Genomic DNA, 12994 nt, shown 5'->3' with positions numbered 1-12994 from the left:
CATTCAGGTCCAAAAAGTAACTTTCTGAGCACTTCTACAATGGGCATATATGTATGGTAGGTTTTGTTCAACTTTAAACTGGGTGCAATCAGAAAGTGATTGACTTTATTGGGTAAATCCGTTTGAATTAATTCACAATGATTTATTAAGTAGTGTAATATACTACTGAGATGGTATTTGAGAAATTGGTACTTCTAACTTGTCCAAGCAGGAATGCATGATTCCAAATATTTTCATATGCAACCTAATCCAGTGATTGTCATGAATTTGGAGTTGACAATTGGGCAATTTTTTGTTATTTTACTATCAAAATAGGGCTCCAGAATTCTGATTATTTAGTTCAATAGAGATGAATTTGCCTTTTAATCTTTGTGTACTAATATTAAATAAAGGTATAGCGCTTGTCAGCTGTACCTACACCTACACTTTTTCCCAACTTTTTAAATAGTGAGCCAACATGTTTTCAGCGCCTTTATTTCCATGACTGATCAAAACTGATTTTCTCATGCGCCCTCTTGTCTCTCTGCAGCAGACATATAGTGAGCAATATGTTTGGAACATTACATCGCAATCAAATCACAGTATAGAATCGCAATACACATAGAACAGTAAGAATAGCAATACATATTGTATCGGCACCTAAGTATCATGATCGTATCGTCAGCTCCGTGGCAATTCCCAGCCCCAATGTTTTGACTGAGGTGACCAGGTAGAATGTGCAACTCGCACCAATGTCGCCAATTCCATTTTTTTACTCACACAGCCAAGTCAAAGGGTCGCAGTCTGAAGCCCTGCATATTGGACATTTTGTGAAACTGAAGCACCAAGTGCCAGTCAGGTGTCCCCCACTGGGTTAAGGGGAATCTGATTCCTGTCAAAGTAGCAGCACTGTACATCCTGAGGTCTACATCTTGGTACAATTTTGCATTTGTTGTACTGTTCCATTGATCATGAGGCCTTACCTGGAAAGCCCTTGTCAGTATGTTTAACCATATCCTAGTAGCCTGATGGATGTCATTTGATCCCAAGGACATTTTCCTCATGGTTGGCTTCTGTCAGCCCCACGCTTCTCACATCTTTTCTGCCTCAACGTGCAAGGAATGTAACACACCCACTGGCAGCTCTGTAAGAGCGCTACGTGTTTGTGTGTAGAGGCCACTGTACTTTCTTGTGCCACACACACAACAGAGGACAGCTGTATTTTTTTGAAGATGAAAAAAAAAAAAACTGAAACGGCCTTGAATGACCATGGCTGAAAGTACAGCAACTTCTTGTCGTGGAAGTAAAACATAGTTTGATCTTAGACATTTGTCTCTGATGATCTCTGTTTGGTCTCTTGTTCAAGTCTTGGCTGAAGATGTACTTTTCAGTGGAGAATCTGCACAGGACCAAGTGCATATGCTTTACTAAAATGGTGAGAGACTCCTTAAATATTAAGCAGAAAGTCAAGATCCCCCCTATTTTATTTTGTCTGGTGTCACTTTCATGTGTGCATGTCCACTAACCATTTTTTTTGCATATTGTGCTAGCAATATTGTGCTAGCAAATGGATTGATATCATTTATTTTTATTTTTTCAACTATTTGCATTGCCTAATCCATAAGGGCAATGTTTAGTTTGCCTGATGAGGGTTTGTAGGGTCTCTCTGTGCATATTTGCCTACTTTCCTCCTTTCTCACCTGGCTGCGTGGGGAATTAATGAATTATGATGCAGGTTCTGTTTCCAGCTGACACTCATTGCCACTTATTTGCCTCAATACTATAAAGAGATTGATAGAACTGTTGCCCCCTGCAATGATTACCAGGCCTCGTGCTGCTCGATCAACTGCCCCCTGAGTTTAAATCAGTGGAATTCATAGTGTACACGAGCTGAATGTAATCTGGTCATGACTGTAAAAAAAAGAAATTGACACGTTCTTTGAGGTCACCAACAGCAAAACACTGTTTTAATCTTCCTCTGCTTGTTTTGTTTTTACAAAACTGTGTACCTATATAAAACAAAAAATTCCTCCTTGGGGCCTGACTTCCTCTAATGAAGGAATTTGACCAGACATGACCAGTAAGCGTTTGTTTCATTTCTCTTGTCTCCCCCCAAATCCCTGTTGTAATGTGGAATGTGGCATGTACTTCCGGGAAGGATGCTGGAGTTATTCAGACTGTGTATACTGTTGGTGCAGAGTGGGCAGTAGAAGGGACCGTGACTAAGGTTAGCATAGCTATGAGCTAGTGCAGTGGTTCCCAAACTTTTTATAGTCCCGCACCCCTTCAAACATTCAACCTCCAGCTGCGTACCCCTTCTATTACCAGGGTCAGCGCTCACTCAAATATTGTTTTTTGCCATCATTATAAGACTGCCACACACACACACTATACGATACATTTATTAAACATAAGAATGAGTGTGAGTTTGTCACAACCCGGCTCGTGGGAAGTGACAAAGAGCTCTTATAGGACCAGGGCACAAATAATAATAATCAATAATTTAGCTCTTTATTTAACCATCTTATATATAAAACCGTATTTGTTCATCGGAAATTGTGAATAACTCACCACAGGTTAATGAGAAGGGTGTGCTTGAAAGGATGCACACACTGTAACTCTGCAATGTTGTATTGGAGAGAGTATGTCTTAAATCATTTCCCACACAGTCTGTGCCTGTATTTCGTTTTAATGCTAGTGAGGGCTGAGAATCCACTCTCACATAGGTACGTGGTTGCAAAGGGCATCAGTGTCTTAACAGCGTGATTTGCCAAGGCAGGATACTCTGAGAGCAGCCCAATCCAGAAATGTGGCAGTGGCTTCTGATTTTTAAATACAATTCTCACAGAACCTCTTGTTGCAATTTCGATGAGTCTCTCGTTCAGATATATCGGTATCGGTAAGTGGACTGGAGGCAGGGAATGGAAGGGATAACGGATCCAGTTTGTCATCCTTTTTGGATAAGTACCTGCGTGATTGCGTACCAAACTCACTCAGGTGCTTCGCTATATCATATTTGACAGTCTGTAGCTTGTTCATTTGCACACAAAAAATCATAATGATGGAAAGACCTGTGTGTTGTCCTTGTTAATGCAGACAGAAGAGCTCCAACTTCTAAATCATAGCCTCAATTTTGTTGCGGAGAGTCCCTGTAATTCTAGATTCAGATCATTCAGGCGAGAAAAAACATCACCCAGATAAGCCAGTCGTGTGAGAAACTCGTCATCATGCAAGCGGTCAGACAAGTGAAAAATATGGCCAGTGAAGAAGCCTTTAAGCTCGTCTCTCAATTTAAAAAAAAATCACGGCAATACTTTTCCCCTTGATAACCAGCGCGCTTCTGTATATTGTTAGTGTTACATGGTCGCTGCCCATATCATTGCATAGTGCAGAAAATACATGCGAGTTCAGGGGTCTTGCTTTTACAAAGTTAATTATTTTCACTATAGTGTCCAAAATGTCTTTCAAGCTGTCAGGCATTCCATTGGCAGCAAGAGCCTCTCGGTGGATGCTGCAATGTACCCAAGTGGCATCGGTAGCAACTGCTTGCACGTGCATTAGCACTCCACTATGTCTCCCTGTCATGGCTTTTGCGCCATCAGTACAGAGACCAACATGAGCAGCAGCTACGTTTGGCTACATACGGACCGTTAGTGGAATTCCCACGAGAGTAACAGTTAATGTGATTGGATGTTAATTATTTGACATTGTTGTTATTTCGCTGAACACTAGATGGTTTAATTTCATTTTAGGCAGTGAAATGAGGCTATACAGGCGAGGCGAAAAAACTTCAGCCAAATGTATAGCCCCATTGTAAAATAAAAAATTGGCTTTTTTAAAATGTGAAGATTTTTAAAAATATTTTATAAAAAAAATGTTAATCTTGTGTCCAAGTTTGGGAATACCTGCGCAAGTGGATTGATCTTGACTGGGGGGTATTGGGGGAACAGGCATCTCTGGGTGTTATTGTTTCAGGGTGTCGGGGTCTGAAACAGCATGCTTAGACTATCTGGTTCAGACTAGGAAGCTTGCCACATGTTGCAATATTGCTGTCTTCTCCTGGCCAGTCCAGAGACCCAGGGATAGGTGCTGGGCTGGCTGGTTACTTAACCAGACTGAGTGACCAATGCTGACATGTCGCACAGCACGTCTTTCCTGTGATGTTTGTAAAACTAAATACAACAGTGCATTCCACATACAGGATGTCGTCCAAGTCGGGGATAATAGAATCATGTGTTTGTCAGGAAGATGTTCATGAGTAATCAATGCTTTGGCTGCCAGCGAAACAGAAAATCCCCAGGAAACGGCACTGGCAGTGGGCTGGAGTGCATGGCAGCCTTGTCCATGATGAAAACCACAGTGAGCTCATCAGGAAATGTGAATACTCAGGATACATAGAGCTAATATGTTGTAGTCTAAAGACTTCCTTATTCTGGGAGCACATAGTTATGTTACACAGTTTAGCAGAAACAAACCCCTCTGTTGGAGTAATTAGAAGCACTCTTGTGCTCGCACACACCAAAAACACTATTTCCTTATTTTTTTTCATAAAACTGAAATATGCTCAAGGGATTCATTCCAGCTCCACTGAATCAAAACAAGCCATTTGAGCAGTGAGACCGTCCACGGTCCTCCTGTCCGTCCGTCCGTCCTGGGCTTGGAGCTAGAACTGGAAAATACGTGGATAGGAGCCAGGAGGGGAGTCAGCCGCAGCTTTTGGCACAGGAGCACAGCGCAGAAGCCACATAGCCTCCTGTGGCCTTCCCCTTCCTCACTGCCCTGCTCCATGGTGGCTCTCCCCTGCCAGCCACCGCCTCCTGTTTACGTGGAGCAGTGGGAATGTGCTGACTGCCAGACCAAAATGCCTGCGGACATACCTGAGATTCCTCGCAGTGCTAAGAGATGTCCTAATTTGTCTGGAATATCCGTTCTCTTGACATGACCCACCTGTAAATCACGGTGTCTTGTCCTACACCTTCTGTCTGCCTTCACTCTATGAGAGGTCCACGGGTGAAACCACGACACCGACATTTTACTCAAACCATTCCCCTTGTCACAAGCTTCTTCGCAGATACCATAGTTGGGTGAAGTTCACCAGTGCCACTGCAGAAGAGACCTATGTTTCACATTTTCCAGCCCAGTTTCAGAGCTCCCTGTTGTCATAGCAGAAGCAGCTCTTGTGCCTAACCAGCTAAGAGTGCTATATGATAGACAGCTAAACTCAGCAAAAAAATAATGGTCCCTTTTTCAGAACTGTCTTTTCAAAGATAATTCGTAAAAATCCAAATAACTTCACAGATCTTCATTGTAAAGGGTGTAAACACTGTTTCCCAGGCTTGTTCAATGACCCATAAACAATTAATAAACATGCACCTGGAACAGTAGTTAAAACAATATCAGCTTACAGACGGTAGGCAATTTAAGGTCACAGTTATGAAAATGTAGGACACTAGAGAGGCCTTTCTACGGACTCTGATAAACACCAAAATAAAGATGCCAGGGTCCGTGCTCATCTGCGTGAACGTGCCTTAGGCATGCTGCAAGGAAGCATGAGGACTGCAGATGCGGCCAGGGCAATAAATTGCAATGTCCGGACTGTGAGATGCCTAAGACAGCGCTACAGGGAGACAGGACGGACAGCTGATCGTCCTCGCAGTGGAAGACCACGTGTAACAAGACCTGCATAGGATTGGTACATCACACCTGCGAGACAGGTACAGGATGGCAACAACAACTTCCCGAGTTACACTAGGAATGCACAATCCCTCCATCAGTGCTCAGACTGTTCGCAATAGGCTGAGAGAGGCTGGACTGAGGGCTTGTTGGCCTGTTGTAAGGCAGGTCATCACCAGACATCACCGGCAACAACGTCGCCTATGGACACACACCCACCGTCGTTGGACCAGAAAAGACTGGCAAAAAGTGCTCTCTACTGACGAATCGTGGATTTGTCTCACCGGGGGTGATGGTCGAATTCGCGTTTGTTGTCGAAGGATTGAGCATTACACCAAGGCCTGTACTCTAGAGCGGGATCGATTTGGAGGTGGAGGGTCTGTCATGGTCTGGGGTGGTGTGTCACAGCATCATTGGACTGAGCTTGTTGTCACTGCAGGCAATCTCAATGCTGTGCGTTACAGGGAACGCGGTGGTACCCTTCCTACAGGTCCTACAGGCTCATCCTGACGTGACCCTCCAGCATGACAATGCCACCAGCCATACTGCTCGTTCTGTGCGTGATTTCTTGCAAGACAGGAATGTCAGTGTTCTGCCATGGCCAGCGAAGAGCCCGGATCTCAATCTCATTGAGCACGTCTGGGACCTGTTGGATCGGAGGGTGAGGGCAGTCCCCCAGAAATGAGGTGCCTTGGTGGAAGAGTAACATCTCACAGCAAGAACTGGCAAATCTGGTGCAGTCCATGAGGAAGAGATGCACTGCAGTACTTAATGCAGCTGGTGGCCAAACCAGATACTGGCTGTTACTTTTGACCCCCCCCCTTTGTTCAGGGACACATTATTCCATTTCTGTTAGTCACAGGTCTGTGGAACTTGTTCAGTTTGCCACAGTTGTTGAATCTTGTTATGTTCATACAAATATTTACACATGTTAAGTTTTCTGAAAATAAATGCAGTTGACAGTGAGAGGATGTTTCTTTTTTTTCTGAGTTTATAAATGCTGTATTGTTGATCTCAACTGCTGTTTTAATAGCAGCATGTCACAACAGTCATGTATTGCCATTTAAATGAAGTATGAAACGGCACCAGTCCTTGACCCTGTCTGAGGCCATGTCTTTCTCCAATGCTAGGTCATTGACCTCCCACAACCCTCATCCTGTGTGGCGGGTAGAGTGCAGTACCGTAGACCCAGAGCCCTGGGGAGGCAGTCAGCTGGAAAACTAAAGGCCAGTGTCCCCTGTGTAATGCACTGCCATTGTGTTAGAGTGTGAAAAGTGCCACTGGAAAAAACACCATCAGGGATATAGCACACACTCACTTTTGTCTTCCTGGCCTGGGGTGGTACCACAACAGTAGAACGTGCTACTGGTCCTCGTGAGGGGTGTATAACTCTGAGCTAATCATATAAAGTTTTGGGGGGCTCACTGTTTTTTCAGGTGAAAAACAAAAGCAGAGGTATAAAAAGAAGAAAGGCCACGGTTGGAGGGTTACTTAGTGACAGCGATAGGGAGTGGGCCTGGGCCCGGCAGGAAGCACCTGTCCCAGGGCCATTATCACAGGGCTCCCAGGCAGGGGCTCCACAGGCTGACGCATAAGCACATTGTGTTTCTCTACGGCCCAAGACAAAGCTGTTTACCCTCTGCTGTCTCCTCATCAAACACACTGTGCTCTTCAAATGGGCCGACCTGTTGTTGTTTTTGTGTTTGCTTTGCTTCACACAACTGCGTAGAATAAACTGTAAACAGCACTGCACACACTAAGAACTATATAACGATGAGTGAATTCTTCAAGCACAGTAAAGCTCTTGAAAGTTAACTATACGTGTTACATAACTGTGCTTGTCATGAATGTGTAACTCATTGTGTTAGTCAATGTGTTACAAAACAATGAATGGGGCGCATCTCACAGGCTGTGCATTAAGCACAGGTCCGAGAGCAGGGTACAGCACTCCACCTGTAGGCCAGCGCCTTCCACGGGGTGTGTGTGTGTGGGAGAGTGTGTGGATGCAGCACAACAATGGAGACAGCGTAATGTCAGGTTTGGATTAAGATGGAAAAGCCAGGCTCTGCTTATATCCCGCCATCAGCGGTCTCGGGAAAATCCATGGAGTTTTCTTGGACTGTCGAGGTGGATCTCAGCACTGAAGCAGAGTCTTCTCTGAACTTGAACTCCATCCGCTTGTCACATGTTGGAATGGCATGTAGTTCTATCCTTTTCCCCAGGATACACGTGTTTGAAAGATCTTACTCAGGCAACCTTAGTTAACTAGGTTTATTAACCTAGTTTTCCTAAAACGAAGCTTGAAAAAAAGTCCATATCTGGTCACAAACATTCACCTCTTATGGTTTGGGACACCCTTAAGTGTAGTGAATAGCATGAGTGCTCAAGGCGAGGTTTGAACGGTTGCAGTGATTGGAGCAGAATTAAGCTGAAATGAAACTGACAGTAGATTGGTTTAAGAGAAGGAATGCCTAATCCTTTTTCTTTTTGCATTTTTAATGCATCTCTGATTGAAATAAGTTACATGTGTTGAACCAGCCATATGTTTTTAATGCATCTCTGATTGAAATAAGTTACATGTGTTGAACCAGCCGTATGTTTTTAATTTATTGTGTTTTAAAATAAATCCAAAGTATTTACCCCCAAGTGAAGAAATCTTCCCAGGAGACTTTGGATGTGAGGAACTCGGCAGAGCTGTCGGTATTTTCATGTTGTGCTAGCACAACAAATTACATCCCCCACTTCTAGAAATGATCGCCATATGAGATATGGACCCTGAAATTCTTCACGTTGTACACGTTGCAGTTTTAGACATTGACCTCCTAGCCTATTACTCTCTTCCCCATCTTCCTGGCCTAGCTATCTGTTGAATTATTGCGGTCCTTTATGACCAGCTAAAAATATCCATCTCTAAAATGAACCATATGTTCCGGGTTGCATAACAGATCACAGGGAACCACAGAGCTGTGGGGACCGAGGGGAAATAAGGATGGATGTGCGATGCCAGTTGTGGGCAATCGCTTGCAGTGTGATGGAGCTCTCCAGTCAGACCAGTTGGCCTACAGTACATCACAGGGCTACCTGAGCTCTACTTTGCACTCTGGTACCTGTGGGTTGAAGCTGGCTAGCTTTGTTTCGTTCTGTTTGTGTCGCGCTGACCCTGAAGATGTTCTCAGGAAGTGGTGTGTGTGTGTGTGCCTCCTGTTTGCTGGTCTTCATCCTGGCCTCCTATGAATATAGCCTCCATCTCGGCTCAGCTCAAGACTTCCTACCATGTGGCTGCTCTGTGTGGCCCCGGCTGCTGGGGAAACTCAAATAGCCCTGGCACATGTTTGGAGTTCAGCTCTGTCCACTGTCCTGTCCATCTTCCAGAGTTGATAAAGCAGCAGATCTTTTGGCCGGCCAGGTTGCAGCCCGGTAATGACCCGCTCACCTCCGGCCAACCCCCTTTCACCTCAGACACCACTTTCCTGCAAGTCATTGTCTTGTCTTCCTGAGAGTCAGGCCCTCGAAGTGAAGCGGGAAGAGATAGAGGAGGATAAGATGGAACTCAAAGATAGATGGAGAGGGAGGGAGCGAAAGAGAGAGGAGCGTACACAACACATCTGTTGCCGTGTTTTTGTCCTGACCACAACGTCTTGGCAATCACTTTGCTTTGACTCTGTCAGCACTTCACTGGCATCGGTTGGATGCACTTTGTTTTGGAAACATGTTTTATGCTCATGCAGCATGCGGTATTACTGTTGTCCTTCATTACATTTACCTTGTTGCCTTACAAATACCTACCTAGTCAGCCACTCTTGTTGGATAATAGAACTTAATGTATTTGGTCAACAAAGTGTCCTCAAAGGCTTTAATTCAGACAGTTGGATCTCGATATGCATTGCTCTTGTTTAGTATTCTCATCAGAACCGGCCAGGTAAACTTGGTTTAAATCTACTGAGTCTAAATCGACAGAGAATGTTGTGTTGGAGAGATTCCACCCTGGGAATGCTCTTCATTCCTGTCGGTGGAGTTGGGAAAGTGTTTTCCCATCAACTTGTCCTTTTTCCAGTTCCAGACTTCCTTCTCTTTCACCCAGTTCAGTCTTGCGTCACATTTGTTAATGCTCAGAAGGGAGGAGACATCTACATTTTATTACCATACAGAGGAACTCCAGAATACTTTGATATTTGTTTGTTTGGCTATGTCAACTTAGGAAATCAAACTTTGAAACCAGTATTTATTTCTTGGAATTTGAGGCGTGGAGATGTACCATTTCATACTATGTCATAAGCCTATATTAACTCCATTCCCCATTTTTCAACTGTAGCAACACAAGTGAAGGTTGCATCAGATTTCTTTCTAGGGTTGTCTCCTTGTAAAGACTGCCCAGTGTGTGTGTCCCTGACTGACGGTCTGGAGTTTCAGCCCCAGTGCCCACAGCATAGCTGTTTGTTTGTCCCCTGTGTAGTTATTACAGCGGCATACAGTACATTTTCACAGTATTAGAATACAGCCCTGACCACAAACTAGGCTTCAGTTCGGTGGGACTGTTCCCCATGCTTTTCTGTGCCGATTCTTAGCAGGTCAAGTTGCAGATCTGGTGTCGCTATCTGAAAGGGTGGAGGGTGGACTAGGGGGGAGCCGAGCCACATGATGCAGAGAGCTCAATCGGTGGCAGGGCAACAATGTGCTAAAGGACAAAGATCCCAGAGTCGGTTCGCCAATGAGTTCCATTGTCACTTGACTGTGGTCTAATTTGAGACCAGGGACTGTCCTCGCCATGACTCAGCTTGTGTGTGTGCGTGCGTGTCCGTACACCATGCATATATAGGCTACGTGGGTGTGCGCGTGTAGTCGTGTACGTTTACACCATGCGTGTGTGTTTTTTTGCACTGTATGTTTCTAGACAAGCCACGCACCTGTTGCACTGCAGTGAACATATTTTGCTTGATCTCTCCAAACAGTCTGCTGGTACTGTGTGTGTCAGTCACAGCTGGCGGCAGGCAGGGGCTCCCTGGAGCTGCTACCTGGAGTGGTGCCTAGAATCACTGCTCTGCTCTCTGTGTGTGTGTGTGTGTGTGTGTGTGTGTGTGGCAGATAGGCCGTCACACCGCAAGAGAGACTACACGCGTTCAGGGCATGCTTGGATGCACTTCTTCTTACTATAGAATGATTGACAGTAGAGTAAGTTTTCAGCTCCTTTTCCTTTTGTCAGTTAGACAGCTACTGGTCATTGGACTTGTTTTTTTTCTCTTTTATGCAAGTAATCCTCCTCTCTGGCCTCTGGTTAATATAATAATATACAGTGCCATTAAGCAGGTGCTTTTATCCAAAGCGACTTATTCATGCCTGCAGACATTTTACATATTGGTGGTCCTGGGAATCGAACCCACTACCCTCAGTCCTCATCTACTCTGCTTTTTATTCCATTTTCCCCCTCTCCACCCATATTACTGGTGCTGATATTAGTGTATCAGATGTTGTGACTAAAGGCCCTGCCAGTCAACTCTTATTCAGTCTGTTTTTCCATATTCAGACTCCCTAGTAAGTCTAGCTACTTGAGTCTAAGCTAATATTTACAGAGAGAAAATCCTTCAAAACATGATTGCCTTCCAGTCAGTCACTGGCATGTGAGAACGGATAGGATATCTCCATTGGTGTTAGGTAGTCGACTGTCTGGCTGTTATTCAGCCCACTAAAGGCACTGGGCACGTGGAGAAACCCAGTCCAGAGCCTCTCCTCAGACCTCCGGGGTAGTGTGAGCATAACAGCTTTGCAGAAGATGGCCATTGGTATCATTTAAGCAAAACAATACCCCTTTCTTCCTCCTACACACTCACACCTCTGCTTCCATCCCCCATTTTATCTTATCTCCACTTATCTCCCAAGGTATGCGGTCCGAATGCTGTTTATCTCCTTTCCGACAGTGATTAATGACATATACTTAGAATATTTTTGGATGTGTTCACAGTTATCTGCAATTGTCCTTAGGTCCTGTCTGGGCCCTGGCCCAGTATGTATGACACTCCCCCACAATGCAGCTTTTCCAGATTTCCTGCTGTCTATTGTGTCTGTTGGAGGATGGTGGTATCCTGGTTCAAGCCCCCGGGCTAGTCGAGCACAGCTCCCTCTCTCTTTTCCTATATTGCGCTTTCTTCCTCTCTCTCATCCCATCTTACGCCACCCACCCACCTTATCTTTTCATTTTATTTTCTCTCTCTCTCTCTCCCTCTATCTATCCTCTCGTCCCTCTCCCTCCGTCAGTCCAATGTTCTCCCAGTGAAACGCCTGAGGAGCAGTCTAAATACTGTCCCACAGCCAGGCCAGCTCGGCCTCCAGCACAAACACACAAGATTTACTCACTCTGGCTGCCTGCCTGCCTCACATGCTGCTCTCGACACTCCATCATCCTCATCATTTCTCTGTTTTTCTTCTATGCCTGCATGGTTTCTATCCTCGCACATCTCTCTCTTTTCTATCCTCGTACATCTCTCTCTTTTCTATCCATCTGCACTCCTCTTCTTCAATCTTCCCGTATTTCTCTCTCTCTTTCTCCCCCTTCTCCGTCCCTTGCATCACCTCTCCCTTCTCTTGCTCACCAGTACTCCATTTTCCCTTTAGATTGCATTTATTTTGTGTTGTTTCTAACGTTTACAAATCAAGTTGAGACGGTTCAGTAGTGGAGTAAAGATTAAAACAACAGGATCCCTAACTGATACGTTTTGTCCCAGAAAAAGGAAGAAGTGGTGCATTTTTAAAAATGAAATGGGGTTTTCTGTCAATTAGTCATTATCTTGTTTATGTTTTAATGATAACATGGGATTTCCTGCTTGAACATCCAGAGTTAGCCTAAATATCCACTATTACATTCTTCATGTTAATCCCAGTTTTATCCAATACAATCCTACTTTAGTCCTGTTCATCTTATCCTAAACGTTTTAATGCTTATCTAACTGAGCACATAGCAGCCTACTGTTTCACAGTGAAAGTCTTTCCTCATACTTTTCTTTGTGCCTAGAACCAGACTGATATCAAACCCCTCTGACGAGCAGTGAGGAACGTGAACCAGAGCCATTTCCCTCTGTGAGGAACGTGAACCAGCGCCATTTCCCTCTCTGTGAGGAACGTGAACCAGCGCCATTTCCCTCTGTGGAACGTGAACCAGCGCCATTTCCCTCTCTGTGAGGAACGTGAACCAGCGCCATTTCCCTCTCTGTGAGGAACGTGAACCAGCGCCATTTCCCTCTCTGTGAGGAACGTGAACCAGCGCCATTTCCCTCTCTGTGAGGAACGTGAACCAGCGCCATTTCCCTCTCTGTGAGGAACTGTGAGGAACGTGACGTGAACCAGTGCCATT

The 12994-nt window shown here is 44.8% G+C and overlaps 1 protein-coding gene across 3 annotated transcripts in view; it reads left to right on the top strand.

The window, feature by feature from the left end:
• Positions 1-12994, top strand: part of sbf2 (SET binding factor 2) — a 165648-nt gene that overhangs the window by 65404 nt on the left and 87250 nt on the right. The window lies entirely within an intron of this gene.

Source organism: Oncorhynchus tshawytscha, linkage group LG04 (genome assembly GCF_018296145.1).
Source record: "Oncorhynchus tshawytscha isolate Ot180627B linkage group LG04, Otsh_v2.0, whole genome shotgun sequence".
Taxonomy (NCBI): Eukaryota; Metazoa; Chordata; class Actinopteri; order Salmoniformes; family Salmonidae; genus Oncorhynchus; species Oncorhynchus tshawytscha.
The sequence above is the reverse complement of the archived record's forward strand: the minus strand, read 5'-3'. Positions and strand labels throughout refer to the sequence as shown.